The sequence below is a fragment of the Thunnus maccoyii genome, chromosome 1, assembly GCF_910596095.1.
Source record: "Thunnus maccoyii chromosome 1, fThuMac1.1, whole genome shotgun sequence".
Lineage (NCBI taxonomy): Eukaryota > Metazoa > Chordata > Actinopteri > Scombriformes > Scombridae > Thunnus > Thunnus maccoyii.
In genome coordinates, this window is record NC_056533.1 from 35,768,327 (window position 1) to 35,789,708 (window position 21,382).

General features: G+C 37.6%; 1 long non-coding RNA gene across 3 annotated transcripts; it reads right to left on the minus strand.

Moving 5' to 3' along the window:
- Positions 1-331: 331 nt before the first annotated feature.
- On the minus strand, positions 332-21,382 carry LOC121898832. 3 transcript variants are annotated; one of them, XR_006096560.1, is made up of 4 exons: positions 21,308-21,382; positions 17,229-17,337; positions 16,189-16,282; positions 332-1,167 (listed from the first exon to the last, which is right to left on the minus strand). It is a non-coding gene; the product is annotated as an uncharacterized LOC121898832 (long non-coding RNA). The 3 variants fall into 3 exon arrangements; XR_006096556.1 differs by lacking the exon at positions 332-1,167 and adding an exon at positions 14,820-15,352; XR_006096559.1 differs by lacking the exon at positions 332-1,167 and adding an exon at positions 14,820-15,425.

Sequence of the window (21,382 nt, forward strand, 5' to 3'; positions counted from 1 at the left end):
ACATCCAGCACCTGATGAATGTCCAAAGTCCAATATTCCCCTTCCCCTGATGAAAATATTTAGCTCTTTAGCTGCTACATGTTCCAGTTTTCTTTCCCAGCTAGTTTCTAATGTTTCTTCCAGTTGGAAGTGGGCGGTTACCTTATAGTGTGTTTATTAAAGCCTTTTCAGTGAAAACAGCAGCACATCTGTCATAAAAACCAAAACAACAAGCTACAAGAAGCTAAAAAGCTGCAGAGTTGGTGATAATTCTGAGTCATTTCATTCATTATTAATATAGAAAGTATTAACAGGAGGGAACTTTGATATTTCAAAACTGTTTGATGTCCAGGTTCAATCTTAATTTTAAACACGCGCAGTTTTTGGATTTGATTACATATTTATTACAGTGAAAGCTAAGAAATTAAAGAAGGTTATTTTTCTCCCTTGAAAAGGTAAAAACAGCATAAATCTCATCTCAACACCTGCAGTGACTTTTATTTGAAGTCTTTTTACATTCAACACTTTGAAATCATTCATAAAGCCAGAAAAGTGCTGTTGCACTAAACCAATGTCAGAGCAGGTATTATATCAGCAGGTATATATCTGCTTTGGATTTCTGATGGAAAACACATGCTGGGTCATCACTGCTTGAGGTGGAGCCAAGTGCAACATGCTTAAAAGCTTCATGTAACCACAGTATGAATTTAAAAAAGCAAAACAAAGAAACTAAACTAAACATTTCTGGAGGTGGATTCAAAGCTGAAATGTTGCAAGACCCTAAAAACTATTTTATAAATTAGCCTTTCTTGAATTTTTACTTCCCACTGCTGCACATATTTAACCATAGCTTGTAATAAATACAGTTTATTCACAGTGTTTTTCATTGTATTTCATCACAAAGTATGACAAATGAAAGCAAAGCACCCAGCTGTGACAAAAGCCGTCCTTATTCTCAACAGAAAAAAAAAACCGCTGAAAAGCAGAACAGATCCGGCTGGTCGACACATGTGGCCTGCAGCCAACAGATATGTACTCTTCATTTGTCCCGGGAGTCTTAATCCGCGGAGCCATAAAAGACTGAAGAGCTCATTTGAAGGTCCTTTAGCCTCTTTTGGCTTTGGGGAGAAGATAGGAGGCAAACAGCAGTGTAATATTTCCCTCGCTCAATGCCGGAAGCAATTTAGCCTGTAATAAAAACAAGTCAATAGTGAATGAAAAGTGTCTTCATTGTTGAATTGTGCTTGGCTCAAGCTTTTTTTTTTTTTTTTGTTATTTGCTTGTTGCGTCAGTTTATGTCTTTAGGTGCAGAAAAAAAGGCAGCGTGGTATCATATTCAATAAGTGATTACATTTCATGCACTGTTAAGCACATTCTATGAATATGACACTCTTATCATTCCTGTTAATACCCAGATTATATTAATGTGTATGCATAAAGTACATTCAAATATGTCTATATTAGAGGAAACATATTTATATGTCAAAATAAATATGTAGTTTTACTCTATTTTCAGATATTCATTATATAGAATACCTACAATTTAGTTGGTAGTATACGAAACAGATTTTAAAACTTAATATGTGAATAGGCCCAATATATACAGTGTATATAACATCTAAATGTAATGTCTGAGTACATATTAATATAAAATATACTGTATCTATAAAAAAAAAAACCTATCAATAGAATTAAATTGCTCCTAACTTTGATACTAACATACAATGTTTATATATATATTTACATGTGGACCAAAGTCTTCCAAAGTCTGAATCTGATAAACCAAACAGACTCTTTTCTCTATTGACATGCAGACACTGCAGCTCACCTGAGCTCTCTGTATTGGTGCCAGCGTGCTGAAAGCCACAATGAGCTCCTGTGTTCATGCAAACAGCTGTCACATAGAGCGGAGAGACTGTTTCCCGCCTGCACCCAGGTAACGTGATCTAATCAAGCTGCGGTGATAATCCACCAAACTTGAGACTCTATCTTCAAATTATGGGTGCCAGATGTGATTAAAAGTGAAACAGAATGTGAATGTGTATACTGAATAACCAACACTACTTACTCATTTATCTTGTGCAGTTATGTTCCATTATATATCTTTCAGTAGTACGTTTCTAATCCCCTTCATATTACTCTCCTTGAGATGTGTTACACTTGTGTTTCTCCCGTTCCTAGAAACATTTCCTGTTGTCATCTTTTGTCACAGTGTCCAGAGTCTCCTGCATTTCTTCCATGGTGGCAAATCCAATAACTACACCCTTCTCCCGTGCTATCAATGGCTTCTGGAAATTTTGGGGTTCCCCCTTGTATTAAACCATTTTTAACACACTTGTGCAGACCAGGTGGTTCAGTTAAAACAATTAACATCCCCACGTTAGCTCTTAACAGAAGCTACCTGTAGATGATAATGAAACATTAGCTACTTTTAGCAACCTCATACTATGATTGGCTGACAGGGAGTATCAGGATTCATCCTCTGTGAACCATGAATGTCTGCACAAGAATTTACAGCAATCCATCCAATAGTTGTTGAGATATTTCAGTCTGGACTTAAGTGGTGGACCGACGAAAAGAACAATATTGCCATCCAGAGCACAGCTAAAATGTTTCTGAAACGTAACGTTGTATTTGCATATATGGAAAAAGTAAAATATGGAAAATAGCTCCAAAAGGCACCTGGTGTTTGTCAGTTGTGTTAGAAGCTTAGTTAGGCAGCTCAATGCAAATAACAGAAAGGAAACTAAAAAATTAAACTTTCAAAACAGAGTAGTTGGATAATAGTGACATTTCAATAGTGTCGGCCCATTCACATACAGCTGAATATTTGAATTTTAGTGAATCAGAGAGGTTTTCAGGTTGATATTGATTAATGGAGGAATCCTTTGTCACTACTCCAGACAGACAGCATGTTTTTATGTTGCCCAGGAGATACAGAGATGAATGGAGCAATTACTGGTCCAGACCTTACAGTGCTTCGTTTACAACCTCTCTAATGTGAAGCCCAACAGAGACAGACGGACAGACAGACAGAAAGAGTCATTTAGTGACTGCCCAGAGGTAATGTTTGGAGGGTCAGCTGTTAACCTTTAACCCTGTGATGAAATGGAGCTGTATGACTGATGTTTCTCGCTATTGCCCTCCAGTCTGACTATATTCATTCACACTTATGGTCGATTAGAGATTTGGTAAATCCCAAAATGAACTGCGGTTTCTGCTTTAACAGCATAATGACTCAACACTCTTACCTGATTATGGAGGATAAACAATAAGCCAGTGTTGAGTAAATATTGGTGAAAAAGAACAGAGCATCTCTACACTTGATTATTGATCAGAGTTCTTAAACCAAGGTCAAACCACAGCAAATTGCTTTTGCAATTTGCGAGTTAGCCAGTCAATTAGAGAAAGCCTGGAAGATGCTTTCTTCTGCTATTCAGTGCACAATTAGATTTACATTTTGTACATAAAGACATGTCACCTGAAATTATGTATATATACTGTTATGATTTATGTTTTCTTTGGTTTATCTTAGATGTCTTACTATATTATTAATGTTTGACATACAAATTGTTTTGTAATTCCATGTAGGATGGGACAAATGTTTTACATGACATGATTGTTTAATCATTAAAGTCATTTTTCAAGCAAAAATGCCAAAATAGCCGATGGTTCCAGGTTCTTAAATGCAATAATGTGTTGCTTTTCTCTGGTCTTATGTTATTGTAAATTGAATATTTTGAGGGTTTCAGACTTTGTCAGAGGCATCAAGCCACTGGATGATGTTACCTTATGCTGTGTGATATTGTGATTGTCATTTTTCATGGATTCATTGTGAAAATAATTGATAGATCAATCGATAATGAAAATAATAGTTAGTTGCAGCCTTTAAGGAAAATTAATTAAAATGAAACAAACAAAATAACTAACCAGCTAAATAACTCAATATCAGCCCAGTGTACTGTAACGTGACGGCGACTGAAGCTGAACTTCAAAACATGATTAACGTCTTTTACAGCGGTGACATTCTTTGTAGGATCATGTGCATTGCATGGAATAATTTAATTACACTGATGTACCAATTAACATCCTATGTGATAGGGTTCTCCTTTTGTTAATGTTGTAATGCGATTAGTGATGCACCATTGCACCAGTGCCACCGTACAGCAAACTAATTATTTTACTCAACACATTTTATCACAATGCTGCAGGTCTTTTAAATCAAATTTCCCTCTTTTTAAAGCCTTTATAAAAGGCTTTTTTATTAAGGAAATAATACATTCTGCTTTTTTCTCCGAGATTCTTTATCTGCTTTATTATTGTAATTGTTTTGACATTATTGCTGGGTATTTTAGTCACTTTTATTTTACTTTATTATTTTTTTTTAATTGTTTGGTCTTATTTTTGCCAAAATGTTTTAATCCTGGTTCAATCATGTAAGGCACTTTGTAACTTCATTTTGAAAAGTGCTGTATAAATAAAGTTTATTTATTATTATTATTATTATAATCCTCAGTGAAAAGAGTCTTTCAATACAAAAAATACCTTGTTGTTGGCTGATAAATGGTGGAGTTGATGCATGACTCATACAGGAAGATAATAAATGTTTACATGTAATGCGTAGGCAACACTAGTGATATTATCCTCTTTTATGGCTTCTATTGTAACACTAGATAGTGAAGCATAAATGACTAAAACAACATATGTTTGTGTTTGGTCGAGAGCAGCTGGCAGACTAAGAGTCGGCAAAGTAAACAAACTGCTGTAGCTACAAGTCAGCATGTTGCTAACGGGGATTTTGAAGAGCAACGACCAAACCAGCATCTAAAGGGTCTGAAGTGACATTTTCTGGTATGTTTACATGCTGTTTAATGTGCTGCAGCTGAGCAGCCAGTTAGCTACCTAGCTTGCTAACTCACATTAGCGGTGCACTTTTCCCTGATGACTGTTTGTTTGGTGGCTCGTTCAACGAGCTAAGCTGCAGGACAAGACGTGTGTTCATGTTTGTAAGTTACATAAGAAGGAGACTTTAGCAGGAAAGTTAATGTTGGTTGTTGTTCAGAGTCTGTGGTTCTTGTGTTGTGTAGCAGGATGCAATCAGGCTCAGTGTGACCTGCCTATGATAGAACAACATGTTATTGCTTTATGAAAAGATTTGATTTGCTGTATCAAAATAAGGACTCCAGCTATAAGAGGATAGCAGAACAGTATTTCATCATCATAATGTAAAACAAGGGGGGCACCATCATGAAATCAAAGAATTGAAAATATTAATTTCTCCCTTCCAGTTACTGATTTTTTTTTTTCCAAAGGAAAACACAGGACAAGTGATTTGCAGAGCACAAATGTTGCTGTAGTAGACCAAAAAAACCCAACAAAACAAACAAACAAACAAACAAAAAAAGCAAAGGACAGAACTCCCCATGCACAGCCAGTATTTTCAGTCAGGTGCTGGTCAGTCGCAGGAACATATAAGGTGAAAATCAAAATTTACCACCACACACTGTATTGACTTTACTGTGACTTTATTTATTAAGAGCAAACAATGCGTTTCGCCCTAGCTTCTTCAGGTTCGCTCAGTCAAACAAAAAAAGCAGTTTAACTTCAGATGGACAGGATTTTGGCCTTTCAGTCAAACTCAGATATAGGCCTGTTATGCTTGTTATTGTTGCCCACTACTGATGAAGTGATATGGATGTAATTATTTTATTCAGCCACCTTTTTGGTTGTCAGTTTGTGAAACCTGAAGTTTACAGCTGATGATGTTCTGCAAAGAGCTCTAAATACTGATTCAGAGGTGTTTCCGCTCAGATAATAACACTGTAAAGGGTCCATTAACCACTGAACCTTAAAAATGTAAAATTCTGACTCTATGTGTCTATAAATCTTATGAACACTGCAGATATTCTGAAAATCTAACAGCGATTCCATTCAGACACTGGGAGCTGTAAAGTTTATGAAAAGGATCCATCATGCAAATATCTCTGGGCAAAATATGTAATTGGGTTCTGTATTTTCAATATGAATGGTTTGAGTATCGAGCTAACACAGTGGCATAAATGAAAATCCATTAGATTGAGATGTAATTCAAATGTAACTCAAGGCATCTAACCTTAATTTTCATCTTTAGATCTTACTGGATACATTTTGGTTGCGTGTGTTTATGGATGGACACTCGTCGCATTAAGAGCCGTAAACATGAATGAAGATGCAATTACTCAAAGTTCCCAAGTGCACCACTCAGATCGCAAATAGTTTTATTGGGATTTCAATGACCCTCGGGGGTCGGGGGGGGGGGGGCACTGTATGGGCTGGATGTTAATGAGATTCCTCTGGACTAGATTACAGAATAATGAAACAGAAGAGCAAAGGCTGTCGGTCTAAACTCACTTCAGAGGGATCGGGAAGTCAAAAGTTAATCTTTAAAGAGTAATTGCAACCAAATTCCAATATGACAAACGTTGTGTCCCAATTCCATACGACATAAAGTCTTTATTTGAATCTGAGGAGCTGAGGAAATGTGAGGATGAGTGCCACATGCAGTAATTTTACTGTTTTCCAGCATGTTTCTTTATTTCTAAATACTGAAAATGTCCATAATGAGCTATCATGACATTGTGGTAGTGAGTTTTCTAGATTGCTAGATTTGACTGTGATCAACATCAGACACATTTCTTGCTTTATTGCTTTCAAGGCAAAGCATCTTCCTGCACCAGAGCTGCAGACTATTGGTCAACCGGCTTATCTACAGTCACACTAATTACATTACGGTAATGAAGTTTATTTATTTGATGGAACAAGCACCAGATGAGCTCAGATGCTCCTCTTAAAGAGCCTCCTTCATTCAGCCAGGTGAAGTTTAAACCGATGGAAATGTCAATAAAATGTCATGAGTGTGTTGTCACGCACTTTATCCCGGTTTTGAGTCTTATCTTGGTTTTGATCTTATTCAGGAGAACATGAAAAACCTGGTTAATCATATCCCTGTATATGATTTTAACAGTATCCAGGCTTCTGATCATCTGCATCCAGTTGTGTCTCATTTCTCTACCAACAGAGAATGTTCAGAAACCTGAATAAAGTGTTTACACGCCACAGTACCCTGGTTTCTTGTGGAGTCCTCCAGGTTTCTTGAAAGTGGGATAAGGCTTAAACCAGTTTTCTGAAACCACATGTGCAACACAAACTCCAAAAACCTAATCATAACCAGGATACTTCTGCACATGTAAACACACTCACTAATGTAGAACAAAAAACCACCAAACCTCTGTGGTTGCTATCAGAAGATGGCGCTGTTTCTTCATAAATATCCACTGAGACGTGTTACATCCTTCAGTGTGGCATCCTGTTGGTTCTCCATCTAATCATGTAATCAGTGGTTGGCTGTCACCTGGTCCAGCAGGTGAAAGGAAAGCTGGACAGAAACCCAGCAGGGTTCTGCTGAAACAAACGTCTGAAACTGTCACGTATCAGGAGGTTCTTCACTCCACTCAAACACTTCAGCAGGTGATTTCACCAATTAGTTCCTCTCTGTCTCTCTGTGTGTCAGTGAAGGGTCTCAGCAGTCAGTGTTTGCTCCTGTATTTTACTCAGGGATTTGAATCACATGTAACTAGTTTAAATCCTAATCTGTGATTGAAGAAATCTACCTCTTGTAGGCCGACTGCCACAACTCGTTTAGTTTAGAGTGACGTCTTAGATATATTATCTTAGCCACAGTGTTTGTATCTGACAAATCTGGTAACAGATGAAACAACAATGTGAAAGAAAATCTTCACATTTGTGGTAGTTATCATTGCAGCCTTCACTACTTTATCATATTGTGCTTGGTAATATTTAAAATTAAGAGCACAGTCTCACCACAGAGTCCATTCAGTGGCTGTTCCAGTGCTTTTAATCATATCACATGATCCTTTATTGTATTTTTTCAGCATGGATGAGAAAGTCCTAAAAAACCTGCATTAACTGATTTATTTATTTATTTATTTTGGCCATCAGGGGGCAGCAGAAACAAGTAGTGAACACAACACTGACATATCACATTTATAAGTTGATATGTTGAACTTGTTAGCAAACAGTTGCTTATCTCCACATCCAGCAGTTGTGGAGCAACATTATCATTCATCTGGAGTCGTGTTTCTGTCCACCTGGTGAATGTAAGTCCAATATTCACTCTCCTGTAGCTCTGTTTTTGCTCTCTACCAACTCCTGAGGGAAATATCTGGCTCTTCAGCTGCTAAATGTTCCACTATGTTCACCAGCTAGTCTACAGCTAACTGTGTCTGTTTGCTGTTTGGTGGTGAGCAGGTAGTGTACAGTGGCTTTTTAGAGCTTTGTCTCTGAAAACAGCTGATTGCTGCTGCTGAAAATGATGCTATGAGAGCGCTGAGAGTGAACCAAAACAGTAAAGTTGCAGCTGGACAGATAAACAATGAGCTGAAACTCGTTATAAAGCTCCGTGAAGCTGCAGAGTCACTGATAATCTATATAGGTTAATCGCTGCAAGCCACGCCTCTGTGACATTACATGTTATTATAAAAATATTGATTATAGCCGCTTTAATGTGCTTAGAAGAAAATTAATCTTTTGAGCCTTTATAATTCCATGACAATGAGGCATATGTGATAGAAAGCTCATGAACAGCTACTAAATGGACCTTGTACTGTAACTTCTGTTTCCAAGATTTAGATTGAATGCTGCACCTCAACAATTTAATGATGTGAAAAAGATTATATAAGTTGTACAAAGTGTAAAACTGATGAGGAAAGAGTTGTTTTTTCACAATGTACAATTTAGATGTTCAAATAAATGCCTGAATGAAGCCTCTGACTGACAATCATGACTAAACCCATTTTATAAAAAGCAAAGTGCCAAAAATGTTTCTAAAAGTAAATAACTTGCAGCACTTTTAGCCTTTTTAAAACACAACATCCACCACTTTGACATTTACTAAAAGCATTTCTCAGGTGAAGAGCGATGTTTCACTTCCTGCAGTCTGAATAATAAAATGTTCTTTCCGCTATTAAGAAAGTGGAAAGTCGCTGAATTTAAATGTTAACCGTTTATTTATGCAGCTGTGTATTTCTATAAGTGTTGTATGGACGCTATGCTGTACCTTCCAGCTCTCTCATGACACTCACGCTGCTCCGGGAAAATCACTCCGACATGAATGATGTTTCATCAGTGAACGACAGAAGATTAAAGCTGGTCACTGCTGACCTTTTGGATCTTAAGTAATTTCCCTAACGGAGACATTACTCTAGTTTGATTTTCAAACAGAAAGACATTACATTGGGCCACCAGCAAAGAGAGAAAACCTCAGTGACTAATGTGAGTCATTACAACAACTCTAATAACAGCTGCTCTTCAGGATTAATTATTTAGGAAGTCTAATTACTTTTGGATGCTTGTTGGACAGAAGCTTTTTTTGTTTTTTGCTGGATTGTTGAAAAAAAAAAAAAGAATCTTTGTTGAAGGATTTTCTATATTTTTCTTACTGTCAACAAATCTCTCATGCAGAGCCAAACAAACAATGAACTGATCTACTGTGTATCCAAAGCCATGAAGATTACGGTCACGTTAGTTTGTTTGGAGACGGCTCCAAAGACTAATAACGGCGATCACATTTTCAGTCTCCGGAGAGTAGTTCTTTGTAAGGCAGACGCCACTGAGCACGCAGCTCTGATTATAGTGCTTTGCTAGCGTGTTGTGCTACATATCACTTCCTCTCGCTTTGACTTGGTACTTAAGTTCTTTGAGAAATTTACGACAAAGTCAAGTTGTTTTCAGTACAAACAGGACAGGGACTTCCCAAGACAGCTGAAAACAGAGCTGGAAACACTCTATTATACTGTAGCACTAAGATTTCCTTTCACAGGTCTCAGCCAAAAGCATCAACAACAGCCCCAGACCAAAAGTACACTAATTATTAGATAAATCTGTGGCTTTTCTTTGTTCCTCCACAACTACAGTACCAGTCAAAAGTTTACTAAATATAATTACAAAAACATCATTTATTTAACTGTCAGATGCTGGATAAACCTGATCAAACGCCATCAGTATTAGATGTAACAAAGTACATTTACTCATTGTACTTAAGTACAATTTTGAGGTATTTGTACTTTACTTGAGTATTTCTGTTTCATATAACTTTATACTTTTACTCCACTACATTTATTTGACAGCTACAGTTACTTATCAGATTAAGATTTTACATACGAAACCTCACACAACTCCAACATTAAAATACCGCTTACATATTAATACATAAATGGTCATAGTCCAATAATAAACACTGACAGGGGCCATTCTGTATAACGAGTACTTTTACTTTTAATAATTAGTACATTTTGCTGCTAATACTTGTGTCTTTACCTAAGCTGTTGATTTGAATACTTGGTGCTGTGGATACTGCATGACATGGAGCATTTCTTTAAACTTAAGATAATTAATATACTCTGAGAACCTCTTATACAAACTGTACCTCCACTGTACTCTTTTATATATATGATCATCTTTAAACTTGCAATTACTGATTTTCTGGCCACACTTGGCAGCAGAAACAACAACACTGACATATTATCACCTTTTTAAGCTGATATAGTGAACATGTTAGTAAATTTTGACACAGAGCAACTTTAGCATTCATATGAAGTTGAGTTTCAGGTCATTTGATTAAAGTGCAATACTCCCTCTTCTTTTAGCTAATTGTTTCAGTCTCCTGGGAAATGTTTAGCCTTTTTAGATGCTAAATGCTCCACTTTCTTCACCAACTAGTCCCTAATTTTGTGTGTCTGCTGTTTTTATATGACATTAATTAAATGTGGATCAAGGCAGGAAAGATTGAGGTTAAGAAAGGTCCTGAAAATGATTCAAACCAAAGACAAGACCAGGTGAGTTCCAGCCTTTCTTTGTCTGTATCAGAGGAATAATTTAGGTTTACCTTTAAAGCATCATGTCACAGAGGAGGTTTTGTTCACTAAGGTTGCTGCTTTTCACTTATACACAAAAACCTTGGTTTGAATTTAAGACCCTATTGCCTCCACACCTGTATCACGGTATTATGGACTATTTAAAATTCTCCACAGAGAGTCCAACTCCACAGGAGCTCTGATGCTGAACTGGATGTTTGGCTGGTCTCATAAAAATCAAACAGATTATTAAAAAACTGTGAAATGAACCCAGAATCTGAAATTCAAATTACAAGTTGTGACGTAAAGTGTAGTCACTACCGTTAAAAAAAAAAAAAAAAAGTGGTGCCTCATTTTAAGATTTTTCACATGTAAAGGTTAACATTTACATTCAGTCAAAGTAGATGAATGTTGGTTAAAGTGAAGGCAGCTAAATAATTTGGTGAGGGAGAGGCACAGATTTTAAAACACGGTAAAAAAAAACAATTTATAGTTTATATGCTGTCAGCATTTGTTACCCTTGAAAAATGTGGCAAATCTCATACCAGAAAACAAAATGACGCATTTCAGTGAATTGTTTTCATATTGGTGCTTTTATCCAACTGTAAAATAAAAAAATGCCTCATTGATTTAAGAATATTTTCACAGAATTGCAAAAAAAAAGGGGGGGAGGAGGAAAGAAAACAACTTTTGAACCTGCACCAAGCTGCCTCATTATGCGTCCACTGATTACCTCCATTGATTCTGCAGAGATGTTATTTGGTTGCATATTAGTCTTTCTGTCATTTATTAAGTGTGTTTCAACTAAGCTTAAAGTCCACCCGAAATTAAACTGCCTGTTTTTTGTTTACTACAGCAACAAATTTACTCTGTAAATCACTCATCCTCTGTTCTCCATGGAGAAATTAAAAAAAATCAGAAACCATGAGGGAGAAATTTAATTTATATTTTAAATTCTTTGATTTCATTAGAGTGCCCCTAGTTTTACATTATTTTGATGAAATACTATTCTGTCATCCGTTTATGTAGCTGGAGTCCTTATTTCCATACAGCAAATCAAATTGCATCCTGCTACACAACACAAGAGCCACAGACTCTGAACAACAACCCACATCAGCTTTCCTGCTAAAGTCTCCTTCTTATCTAACTTACAAACATGAACACACGTCTTGTCCTGCAGCTTAGCTTGTTGAACGAGCCACCAAACAAACATTCACCGGGGAAAAGTGCGACGCTAACATCAGTTAGCAGCTAGATAGCTAATTAGCTGCTCAGCTGCAGCACATTAAACAGCATGTAAACATACCTGAAAATGTGACTTAGGACCTGTTGCTGGTTTGGTCGTTGCTCTTCAAAATACCTGTTAGCGACACGCTGTCTGTCCATGACTTATAGCTACAGCAGTTTGTTTACTTTGTCTCAATTTACGCTAGCTGCTGTCAATCAAACACAGACACCGACACGCCCCAGTGGGCTGAGACAAAAAGAAGCTTTTCTGATATACAAGACCTTTTTTTTCTTCATTCTAATAACACAAAACTATTAACAATACATTAAAAAAAAACATGTTGACATTCTTTTTGACTGCAAAGAGGGATGATTAAATGTGATTTCAGTCAGACTTTAAAGCTAAATCAACACACAGCACCAGGAGAAACACAGGTTTCAGATGTCATCCTGTCTTTAGGTTATGTTTTGTTTTGTTTTTTCTTTCCCATTTAATTCTGCATTTCATGTTTTATTTTGGTTGCTAACTCTCCTCTCGTTTCAGATCCACTTCCTGCCCTTGTGTGTTTCCCGTTCCTGTCCTCGTCATCATCCCCTAATGTCCTCCACCTGTGTCTCGTTACCTTCACTCCTCTTGTGTATCTAGTCTGTGTGATCCCTGCTCCCTGTGCCAGTTCGTCTTAGCCCTTTGTCGCAAGCGTTCCAGCATTATCTTCTTTGTTATAGTCTAGTGTTTTTTGACCCCGGATCTGCTTTTTTTGACTCTGCCTCTGCCTAGTCCTTTCGGTCTTGTTGCCTTCTCTGACTGCCTGCCTGAGTACCGAACCTGCGAATTAAAAGACTTTGTTTTTTGTAACTGTTGCTCAAGTCGTGCGTTTGGATCTAGCCCTGGTGTACCAGACAACCTTGTCATCAGATGACTCAAATTTGGCACAGCAGGTGTTAGATTAGACTAATGTCTCCACTGATCACGTCATGTCCACGACATCCCAATTATTCATCATTGTGGCAACCGTCTACTTCCTGTGGCATTGTGACCCTCGCTTTCTTGGTAGAAAATGTATTTCTACTCGTTTTTTCTGCATCTGCATCAAGACATCAAACTCATTTTCTGTTATTTTGTTAAACCGGATGCTTACAGGTGTCCTGCTGAGGTTTCTGTGCTCAAAAAACTATAAATCCTCAGAAAATGTTGGTTTGTTGCATCTTTTCTTTTCCCTCTCCTGTGGTTTCAGATGCCTTTTGCCCTTTGGAGACTGTTGGGCCTCTGCACAATATTCAGTCATAATATTTCTTCTTTTCCCACTTCAGTTGCCTTTCTTTGTTTTTCCTGAGCTGCAGCATTTCCGTCTCTCTTGTTATTGTTTTTGTGAATAACCTTTTTGTTACAAAGGTCTCCAAACCTGACCCTGCACCTTTTGTACAGGCTGTCCCTGCAGACATTGCGCTCAGTCTCTCCGCTCATACTGCTCTCACTCATTTTGTTTTCCACCAAAGTACTTTTGAGACCTCGGTCTTTTTAACAGTTGGCAGGATTTTGTCTCAGCAGTCTTCCTGGTTGTGGGGAGTTTTCTACAAATCCGGTAATTCAGCTTCCATGAACACTGTGGTGATAATGTTAGCTTTGTTCCCCATTTGTCTGATCATTGTGTAAACATCCCCACTGTATGATATTGCAACAGTTGAATCAGAACCATCTCATTACCAAATCCATCATGTTTAGTTTATTTATAATATTTGCAGAATCTTTGTCACAATCCCTCATCAGTAACTCCAGTGAATCTTCTCATCATTATTCTCTCTCAGTTTCTCTCAAGTTTTAAATACCTCCATGGTAACAACTCAATATCTGATCTATTCTAATAACATTAGCTGTGATTGTAATGTTTGTAGCATCTTTTAGATAAATGGTTTCCAATCTTTTTACCTTAGGACCTCTTAAAAGTGCTTTAGATGATTTTTTGGCCAGTTTGAGGCAGCAGAAAGCTGAGTTGTTATGGTAAATATGGCACCAAACAGTTCCCTATTTAAACATCCAGCAGAAATGGTGCAATATTAGCATTTATTTAGAGTCTTTCTCTGCAACTGGTGAATGTGATTACAATATTCTCTCTCCTTTTTGCTTTGCTTTGGTCTCCACCAACTGCTGAGAGTAAATATCTGGCTCTTTAGCTGCTAAGTGCTGCACTATGTTCACTAGCTAATGGCTAACGTTGTCTATCATTTGGTGCTGGGCAGGTGGTGTACACTGGGCTTATTAGAGCTTTTTCACTGAAAACGAGGTTGGTGAAAACAGTGACAGTGAACCAAAACAGTACAAGTGCTGTAAAACCAAAACAATGAGCTAAAAGAGGCTAAAAACATCCTCAGAGCTGAGGGGAATTTCACCTTTTATATTGCACATGGTCATTTGATTATGTTGATTTAATGGAGATTGAAAATGAAGCAGTGTCTACTTATTATAATAATAAACTTTCTTGTATAGCACCTTGAATGCAGCTCAAAGTACTTTACATAAATTATATAAAATATTTAAGGCACTTAACAAATGAAAGGTTGCAAACAGGCAATACAATAAAATTGAGTTTATAAAAGAAAAAATGAATATATAACAATATACTTGATATCCTTTGATCTCTTTTTTTTTTGCAGAAAACATTTTTGTATATGTTTGTGTCCTACTAATAAGCTTGTGATCTCTCAAATGTATCTTGCAACAGGTTGGGACACTGTTTTATGTCACATTTATCAACTTGTACTAAGCATCAGACCGATTGTCACCCATTGTCCTTCATCATATAACACTGATGCACAGCAGACATTAGGATGCAATACAACAACCAACATTTACTTGTTTTATTCACCATGTTTAAGGCCAGTGTTTTGCAGTTGTATCATACAGTGAGATGGTTGGCAGCACAGAAAACATTTGCTCTATTATATATCAGGATTTTTGTGTTGCAAAATTGCACAAAACATTTATAAATTCAACATAGTGACGCATTTATTTGGGAAGTAGTCAAAAATCTCCCTTCTGAGAGTAAAAGCAAAAAAAAAAAAAGATAACATCCCTTTTCTGTTTCTTGTTCAGTAATAAAACATGTTCACACTCTTGTTCAAACATAAAAATGAAGCCCGACATTCAGACTGTACAACGTTCTGCGGCTTGTTAGGATCTTTTCTTCCATGTGACCTCTCCTGTCACTTCAAGTTGCCATGTTGTGGCTGTGAAAAGCCTGGAATAGTTCAGACATTATTGATTTTTTTTTTTTTCTCCCCCATCTTGAGTGGAAAGCAATGACTCTCCATCTAAGACGGACAATGACAGAAACTTAAGATTGGTATTGATTTATGTCCAAGTAAAGCCCAGGAGCGTTTACAAGACTACACAACTGAAATGGTTCATCTGTTTGTTATGTAACTCGATACTAATTGTGAATCTTATTTAACAATCATATAAGCAGGTAAATTCTGGTCGTGAATCAGCATCAGGTGCTCAGTTGCAGACACTTGAGTGGCCATGGAGGATATTTCCAAATAAAAAACTTAATATCAGTAGGGCTGCAATGCTTATTTTCATTATTGGTACATTTTTGGATTATCTTATTTATCATTTTGTCCATAAAATGTAAAAAAGGGGGGGAATCACAAGTTCTCAGAACCTAAGAGGACCTATTCAAATTATTATTTTCAATCCTAATAATCCAAAACTCCAAGATATTCAATTTACAATGATATAAAACAAAGAAAAGCAGTAAATTGTCACATTTGAGGAGCTGAAAACAACAAATGTTTGTCATTTTCAACCATGCAGTTTTAAAAATAGCAGAAATAAATCTGATAAATCTGAGGGGGTGTAAATGAGTAACAGGATTAGATGAGAACAAAGAAAAAACATAATTCTTTACATAATTATACATTTTTCTGCCACCTTTTGTTTTTTGTGAAATATTGAATCATTTTATCTCTCTATGCCTTTGAAAGGGGAAAATCAGTCTTTAGTAAACTGCTCATTGACATGTATGAGGAGGAGTCTCAAGTAGACAATACTTCATTTTAATGCTGCACTTACCAACATTTTAGCGATGCTTGCAACATCCTCTATCGTTGGTCCACCTCTTTGTTGTTGGAGATCAGTGACTGCCGGCCTTAATACTTTCCAGACTCTGTTAACATATTGTTAAATTCAACAAAGCCGAGCTTACCGGTAAACACCTACAGTGCTTATTCTAGAAGATAATTTATGATTTCCTACAACTCATAAGCACTAACTCATTCGGTGAACGTTTAACATAATTTGGTATTAATTTTAGCACCATGTAAAGTGAATAAACGTGATTTTTCCCAAATAATGCTTGTCTACCTTAAGTTTTTTGAGCTATTGGGGTTTCGGAATAATGAGCCACCGGATCAGTGGTACCGCACCAAATGAAAAGACTCGTTTCACAGCATTGTGACTTGTTAAAGCAGGAAAAGCACAGGTGGAATAATAACATCAGTGATGTCTGCATTCCTGTTAGGTGAGCCAGTTCCAGCGCTCTGGTATTGTGCACCAACATGGATTACAATAAATGGAATGGAGCCATTGTTAATGTTATTATTTACACCTCGGTCACAATGTCTGCTGCCTGAAAAGGGTTAATTAAGTCAAAAAATTACAAAATAATGAAAAGCTCAATTGTTTCAGCACTAAGGCTCTTAAAAATGTTTAAAAAGTACTGAACCTTTTGCATTGTGTGCACAGCTAAGAGACGAATGCAACCATATTATTAGTCATTTATTCAAGATAAAGATAAAAAGCTTCTAATGTCAGTGTGCCCTGTGAAAGAATAGATTATGAGTGTGTGTGTGTGTTTGTGTGTCTTTGCATATTCGTACATAAGACTGTGTGTATGTGTGTGTGTGTGTGTGTGTGTGTTTGTGTGTGTTTGTGCACATGCAGAGGAGATGAAGAAAAAAATTCTTATCATTGCTGCAATAAAAACTGTCACCGGACTGTTTCTCTACACTGCAATTACAGAAGAGAGAACAGTGTGCATTATTTAAGGACAAAATGTAAGACGTGTAGGCAGACAGAAGCAGAAAGGTCCCAAACCCACAACCCTTAATTACCTCACAGTGACGCACAAGAGCGCCTCTGAAGGATGCTGGGCTGACAGAGTGAACTTGTCCAAGTGTATGTTATTTACCGATCCACTGAACTCAGAGCTGCATCTCTGTCCTGAGGGTTCAAAAGGAAAGGGCGGAGTAAGGTACTTTTCCTCATGAATAGTTTATTATTCAGCGCGATGTCATTATTATTCCTGCACTTTGATATTCTCCTCTATAATATTCTTTTCTTTCACTTCATAAAAGTTAAAATATTAATCCCATTGAGGGAAGATCAAAGCTGTTTCATCATCCCTGTAACGCGCTTGAAATGTTCTTTAAAAAGACAGTTTAAAATGGACTTCTGCAGCCCACGCTTCAAACAAAACATCTTGTGCCCTCACTGCACCGGGCGGCCTTTAAAGGGCTTAATGTTATGATTTAATGGTGGGAAATGACAGGGTTTTTGCATTAATCATCTCCTGCACCCACACACAGGTTTGAAACACATGCTTTCCCCCCCCTCCTACGTGTTAATGATGCAGATTGTGTTGAATAAACCAGGGGGATTTTTTTTTTTTTTTTTTAAAAAGGGAGTATGAAAAGAAAAATATATGCATGTGACAGATCAAGTGAGGGGATTCATTCTGGCAGGAGGCAATCACAAGCTGCTTGAGTGCATGAATTGTGCCGGGGGGGGAGATACTGTTCTGTAAAGCTGGTTAAGAGCAAATAAAGAAAGGGTGACGGGGGAAAAAAGGGGTGAGAAAGAATTAAGATTTCATTTTTTGGATGACCTGTAGCTTTTGCTTTAGAAGCCTGATGTTTTCTTTCAGTAAGGTCTAACTGTGCGGGTGTTACTACTGTTCAAAGTCAGTGATACAGAAAATCGAGGTGTTGCAGGAGGCTGTCTGTCAGTCAGTAAATCAGTCAGATAATTATGACCGTGTTGTGAACAGAGGAGCTGCCTCCTGCCGCGTTAAACACACCCTGTCACACCTCTGTGTCCTGCTGATTGACTCTCGGAGACATCTTTAGTCTAGGATGCTCTGATTTTTTTTCTGCACATCACCATCGACCTCAAAAGCAGCACAGAGCGTCGCCCACACCAACATACACGCATCGGTCACTTCGTTAGGAACACCTGTGCAATCTAATGCAATCCAATACAACAGCTCTGCCATGATATATTTCACTGCAAGGCTTGTTATTTTATACTGAACAACTCTTCTGTTTCTGTAATTTATTTGTTAAAGGTGCAGTGTGTAGAATCTAGTGGCATCTAGCGGAACAGACTTGGCAGAAATGGAATATAATATTCATAAGTATGTTTTAATTAGTGTATAATCACCTGAAAATAAGAATTGTTGTGTTTTCGCTACCTTAGAATGAGCCCTTTATATCTACAGAGGGAGCGGTTCCTCTCACACGGAGCCCGCCATGTTGCACCGCCATGTTTCTACAGTAGCCCAGAATGGACAAACCAAAAATCTGGCTCTAGAGAGGACCTTTTTTGCAAGTTTCACGGCCACCGTAGGTTCTCCTACACGCTTGGAAGAGGCAGGTCAGGGGAGGGGTATTCATTTGGTTGCAATCTGAAACCTCACTGCTAGGTGCTATGAAATCCTACACACTAGGGATGTGCAGAGAGTCCAGTATTTGTATTTGTATCTGTATTTGTTGATGCTGCAAAATTATTTGTATTTGTATTAGAATAAAAGTGGAAAGAGGCTTAAAAATCCTGTTTTTGTTTTTATTAGGCTTTTAATTTTAGAAAATTAGTTACAGTGAGTGTTCATGAAGCGTGTGTCAGTAGCTCAGCTTTATCTCTGGGGAACACTCCCAACTCCGGGAGTGATGTCCAAATTAGGAAACGTGCGTCATGTAGCAGGTGGATGTGACTCCCCTCGTTGAGACCTGCTGATAGACGTAACAGCGGAGCAGAGGAGAGACACTGAGACAGTGATGTAACCAAACTGCATGCTGATATTTGACATGTTTTTTTTCTTTCTCACAGAAAACAAATCATTTTTAAAATATTTGTATGAAACAAATATGTGTAAAAACCTCACTATTTGTGCTTTGCCGAATAACGTATTTGTATTCGGACACACCTCTACTATATATATCTTATTCCTCTGTGCTGTAGACCTCCGTTGTTGTCCAAAGACAATTAAAAACATGTCAATGAGTCACTGCTGCACTGGGTGACATTTGGATGAGATTTGTTGACAACAAGGAATATGGAGCTTTATCCTTTAATGCATCTACAATCTCCTGCATTTCAATAATCTTCAGGCCTTACTAAACGTAGAAAAATAATATAATGCCATACAAAGGAATCTATGAAACCAAGCAGAATAATATTATAAGGTTGAAAAGTCTATTTTAACTTACAAGGTTCTTTCTTTGTTGGACTCACTGATCTAAAGTTTTATAACTTTATGAGAGTTTCTACTCAGGAGTTGCAGGTGGGATGCACACTTGTGATTTAACAGGTGCTTAATTAGATATTGGTGTTGATAATGTCACGCCCTGCCTGGACTTTGTGTGTTTTTTTTGGTCTCTTTGTGTTTTTGTGTTCTTTGGGGTTTCCTGGTTTGCACTTCTGTTTAGTCCTACTGATCATGTGGGTTTTCTTGTTGTAGTTGGGTGGTGGGTTTGGACTGCCTTTTGTTGTTTGGCCTGGCATGTTGTGTACTTGGGTTTGGGTTCATGGTGGTTCTTGGACGGGTTGGTGTGGGTTGTATTTGGAGTTTTGTGTTTTCTGGGTTTTGGTTTTGTTGCTGTTTCCCTTGTGTGTTCATGTACTCCTCCTCACCTGCCCTACATCACCCTCGTTAGCCCTGCTCTGCTTCCTGTGTTTCCTCAGCCAATCACTCCCAGCCTGCCCTTCTGTCTCGTCACCTGTTCCCCATTCCCTGATTAGTTTAGTCTGTATTTAAGGTCTGGTTTCGAGTTGAGTCTTTGTTGGATCGGTTGTTTTGTTCAGCTTGTTCTGTGCGGTTCTGTTTTGCCCTGTCCTATCCTAACCACCTCAAGATTAAAGGTTCTCATCTACCCTGGTGCTGGTCTCTGCAATTGTGTCCATTCCTGCTACTCAACCTGACAGATAAACTTTATTCATCTCATGCAAGGAAACTAAAGTGTCACCGAAGCAACAGGAAGGACAAAAACATTTTCATGTCAAGGAAAGACAAGCAAAACAAAACATTAGTCACAAATTTAGAATAGTATAATAATAGTACTTTAAAGTTAAAGTCATGAAGTATTCGTGTATGTACACAGTGATGCTTGAACATTTAAGAGTTTTCTCTATTTCTGCATAAATATGACCTTAAACTTCCTAAAACTAGATAAAGGGAACCCAATTAAACAAATGAGACAAACAAATTAAACTTAAATTAAGCTTATTCATTTACTTATTGAGGAAAATGATCTAATCTTATATATTTATGTGAGGCAAAAGTATGTGGATTCTTCCTTTCAGTATCTGGTGTGACGCCCTTTTGCAGCAATAACTTCAACAAAACATTCCTGGTAACTGTTTATCAGTCCTGCACATCGGCTTAGAGGAATTTTATCTCATTCCTCCTAACAGAACAGTCTTTACTCAGAGATGTTGGTGGGCTTCCTTGCATGAGCCGTTCCAAATCATTAAATTTCTTCTGCTTTAACAATTCTTTGGTAGAAACACTTGTGCGTTTAGGCTCGTCGTCTTGCTGCATTACTTACTGCATGACCCGTATGTCGTTCGGGGGTTGAGAAGACAGTTACATCGATGACTCACTCAGTCGTGAAATAAAATGTGACAGCCACCGATGGAGTCAAACTCACAGAGCCGGTTTGTGTTTTTATAACGTTTTTCTTCATACCAGTACAGTAATGATGCTCATTAATCACGGTCTTATTTCACACAGTCGACTTGTGAGACTCCAGATACACCAATTAGTGATGAGTCACTGCTGGAATTAACACTCGACCCTGATGCTTCTTCACTAAGAGCCGGCTGCTACCCCGTCTGATGACCAATCAAAAACCAGCACTGAAAAGACATACTGGTGTGTTTGTGTGTCATAGAGAAGGAGATATAAAAAGAATACCTGTGACGTGATCCTTTTATGTCACCTCATCTTTCTTCTTTACTTCCTTCCCTCCTACTCAAGTCTCTGTTTGAG